The following is a 4554-nucleotide window of genomic DNA, read 5'->3' as shown; positions in this document are numbered from 1 at the left end:
CTCTTCCTCTCCAACACCTGCTGCTGTCAGTTCCTGTGGCTTTTGGTTTCTGTGGTATGAACTGTATTATTCACTGTACTGTGAACTTTCTCCATTGTTCAGTTTCAACTGCTAAGTGAGTTACTACTATCCATCTGCTTTATAGCTTCCAAAATCTTATCACTTTCGTCTCTTCTGTTCTTCCTGTTGTATGAATTTTTAAAAATCCCATTTAGTCTGTGTGAGCTTTGGGTGGGAACAAAACTAGATCTGTGTATTCAGTCCTCCATTTTAACCCAGAAACTTCCATTCTTTTCCAAAGCAGTAACTTCTGGGATTAGTTTCAGTTCTGTATTTAAATAGATTGATTCCTTACTGCTGGTTCTTTCTTCCCATATCTCCCCTAGTTCCAAGTTCTTTATTTGGATGTATCTCTTGGCTGCATTTCTTCATCAAGTAGTTTTTTAGGGAAGAGCTTACTGGCAGTTGTGCTAAGAGGTGGCTTGAGGTAGGTGGGGTGGAGGGCAGATGGTATCTTGTAGGAAAACCTAGCTTAAAAAAAACCCTTTTCTAACCCAATTGCCAGCCTGAACCCTTTTGTTTAGAAATTTAGAGTCCTTAAGTCTTTGCAAGTTTGTGAATGCCAATTTGTTGCCTTTATGTTCAACTCTTCACTTCCTAGTTTTGTGGACTTGGTTGACTTGTTTGCGACCTTGGTTTCTAGTTTGTAAAATGGAGGCCATAATTCCTCAGAGGGTTGTTGGAAGGGCAACACCAGGCCTATCTGCTCAACAGATACTACTTCCCTTTCTCTGCCCTGTGCCCCCTTCCCAGCATTCCTTCCCCCCTTTTCCTCAGATGGATGTAAAGGATCCTTTTGCCTGCTGCTTTAGCACCCCCAGTACGCAGTGGTCCAAGATGCTGTGGAAACAAGCCTCAAACCCAGGCAGCTAAAAGCCAGGCTGGCTCTTCCTAGAGGTTCCTAGAGGTAGGTGGCTCAACCTACCCTGGTTGGGACAGCAGCAACTGTAATCTTGTGCTCACGGCTGCTAACCTCACAGATAAGATCAGCCCTGAGATAAGAGCATAACTTTCACTGCAGGGCTTTAGCGGGCAAAGGAATCTGATTCAAGGCAGTAACTTCCATCAGGGGAGAAAAGATAAGGTACGGTCACTTCTAATCTCAATAAGAGCATGTTCACGGTCTAGTGCCTTTCCGTGAACCGGCAGCTTGACATTTTCTATCATGGGACTTGTTCACAGTCAGGCCTGCCGCTGCTTTCTGAATGAAAAAGGCCAAGTGCCAGACAGGTTTGCTTCTTCGCCGGTTCCTACAAGGTGCGTTGTGAATGAAGGACTGAAAGACTTGGGGGTGGATGCAGAAGAAGCCTGCCATGGATGAATGAATGCTTGTAGAAAAAAAAATTTAAAGGAGCAAATCTTAGTGTTGAATCAACTTATGTGTGCAGCCCCCCTGCCTAATACATGATTCTAGCTATTGTGACAATGAGAATATAAGAGAACGGAAGACACGAAAGACCTGCTTCCATCAACTGTGGCATCTGCAGACAACAGAATAGTAGTTATAGTTCTATTCATTATAGGTAGCCATTAAGAAGGATTAAATGGATCTATGTGTACAGACACAGGAAGATGTTTACATTTGGTTAAGCTACCAAGGTTACAAAGCAACGTGCATAGTGTGAACATTTTGTGTGGAACTGATGATACGCATGTGCTCACGAGCAGGTGGATGGAGGATGTTCATCACAGTGTTTATTTTACCACGGTTATCTCTGATGGTGGATTTCAGGGGACTTCGTGCTTTATTGGTTCATTTCAATTAGTTACAATGAGAATATATAATTTTTAGAGCCAAAAGCTTGCTTATCTATTTATTTTAGCTATGTTCATTTAAATAAAAGCAGACTCTGCTTTGCATTCTCTCTTGACCTCATTCACTTCCACTATGTGCAATTTTAAAAACTGGGACAATAGGATTTTTCTCACCGGTTGTTTGTTGTGAGGATGAAATACTATGAAAGCCCACAGGCTTGTTGCTCAAAACCTGTAGGCTGAACAGTTTAAACAGAAGAGGACTGAAAATTTTTTCCCCTTAAAACAGGAAATGTTGGGTAGAGTGGAGTGAGAAAGGCTGAGTCACTGACTTCTGTTTGACTCATATATTTATGTATTTATTTTTTTTAAGTTTATTTTGAGAGAGAGAGCATGTGTGCGAGCATGAGTGGGGGATGGGCAGAGAGAGAGGAAGAGAGAGAATCCTAAGCAGGCTTTGTGCTGTCAGTGCAGAGCCCTAGGTGGGGCTCGAACCTATGAACCGTGAGATCATGATCTGAGCCGAAATCAAGAGTCAGATGCTCAACCGACTGAGTCACTTAGGTGCCCCGAATCCTATATCCATTTAGTAGCTAAGATCAGGGCTGCCGTGCTTGGTCATTGGGGCACTTTCATATTACAGTGCATGTGACCCCGACGCTTGAGGACTGGCACAGACTGGAACCGGGTGATGTGGCGGTCCTGTCTGACTCGAGGCTCAGAGGTGAAGATGCCTGCCCGAGTCCTCATTGGTCACGTGGGGGAGTCTGACCGTTAGAAGACATTCACCGTTAGGACTTTTTTTTTTCAATATATGAAGTTTATTGTCAAATTGGTTTCTATACAACACCCAGTGCTCATCCCACAAGGTACCCTCCTCAATACCCATCACCCACCTTCCCCTCCCTCCCAACCCCCATCAACCCTCAGTTTGTTCTCAGTTTTTAAGAGTCTCTTATGCTTTGGCCCTCTCCCACTCTAACCTCCTTTTTTTCCCCCTTACCCTCCCCCATGGGTTTCTGTTAAGTTTCTCAGGATCCACCTAAGAGTGAAAACATATGGTATCTGTCTTTCTCTGTATGGCTTATTTCACTTAGCATCACACTCTCCAGTTCCATCCACGTTGCTACAAAGAGCCATATTTCATTCTTTCTCATTGCCACGTAGTACTCCATTGTGTATATAAACCACAATTTCTTTATCCATTCATCAGTTGATGGACATTTAGGCTCTTTCCATAATTTGGCTATTGTTGAGAGTGCTGCTATAAACATTGGGGTACAAGTGCCCCTATGCATCAGTACTCCTGTATCCCTTGGGTCAACTCCTAGCAGTGCTATTGCTGGGTCATAGGGTAGGTCTATTTTTAATTTTTTGAGGAAACTCCACACTGTTTTCCACAGTGGCTGCACCAATTTGCATTCCCACCAACAGTGCAAGAGGGTTCCCGTTTCTCCACATCCTCCCCAGCATCTATAGTCTCCTGATTTGTTCATTTTGGCCACTCTGGTGTGAGGTGATATCTGAGTGTGGTTTTGATTTGTATTTCCCTGATGAGGAGCGACGTTGAGCATCTTTTCATGTGCCTGTTGGCCATCTGGATGTCTTCTTTAGAGAAGTGTCTATTCATGTTTTCTGCCCATTTAGAAAAGGACTTTCTAGTAAAGAATGGGAAGGGCCTGGGGTGGAGCCCAGTGCAGTGGGGCTCAGCAGATGCTAGTTCTTTCCCTTGAAGTTTTCCAGGTGGACAAAATGGGTATTCTAGGCTTGTGAAGAGACAGAAGTGTCATGCACATTTGGATATAAAAAAGCAGCCAGTTTGCTACTTCTGACAGGGCATGAATTTGATTTTAAAATGAGTTTCTTTGTAAGCTTAGTCTCTGGGACTGCCTTCACAGAATTAAACAGAAATGTACTGCTGGTACACGCAATTCTCCTGTTTACAAGTGTGGCACCACCCTGCTTCCCACCCCGAAAGGCGGCTAAGCTCCCTTGGAGGGACTCCCTAGGTGGACACAGCCCACCAGCACACACGTGGGAGACTGGCCGTCCACATCATTCCGGGAAGCCCCCAGAATCACAGTGAGGTTTTAAAATGTTTTTTGCTGTTCTAGAGTCTCAGCGAGTCTCTTGTCCCTCAAAGCATGGATTTGATGATTGGCAACCTGCGACTTAGATGAATGAACTCTTCCTTCCTTTAAAGAGTGTTCATTCATTCCTAAGTTTGAGAAACTGTATCTTTGCCACGCCCCTTCACTTGGTGATGACCTATTTTTAAAATCTCATTTTCTATTCAGATTTCAGTCTGCTTTTGATATGGCTTAAAACAAAAACCTCTCCAGGTAATAGAACAAGGTGAACCAAAAGCTTTGGGCTTGAGGTGGCTGCTAGGGACTCGTTCAATATAGATCAGTAACATAGGCTGCAGCTTTATTTTTTAAATTTCTTTTCTTTTAATGTTTTATTTATTTTTGAGAGAGAGAGAACGAGCAGGGAGGGGCAGAAAGAGAAGGAGACACAGAACCTGAAGCAGGCTCCAGGCTCTGGGCTGTCAGCACAGAGCCCGATGTGGGGCTTGAACTCGTGGCCTGTGAGATCATGACCTGAGTGGAAGTTGGATGCTCAACTGAGCCACCCAGGCACCCCACAGGCTGCAGCTTTAAAGGTTCCGTGCTGAGGCTGGCAGGATCCCACTTCCTTGATCCGTCTTAGGAATTGGCCCATGGGACTGGGGAGCAC

The sequence above is a fragment of the Acinonyx jubatus genome, chromosome B1 (assembly GCF_027475565.1).
Source record: "Acinonyx jubatus isolate Ajub_Pintada_27869175 chromosome B1, VMU_Ajub_asm_v1.0, whole genome shotgun sequence".
Lineage (NCBI taxonomy): Eukaryota > Metazoa > Chordata > Mammalia > Carnivora > Felidae > Acinonyx > Acinonyx jubatus.
Note: the sequence above shows the minus strand (reverse complement) of the source record.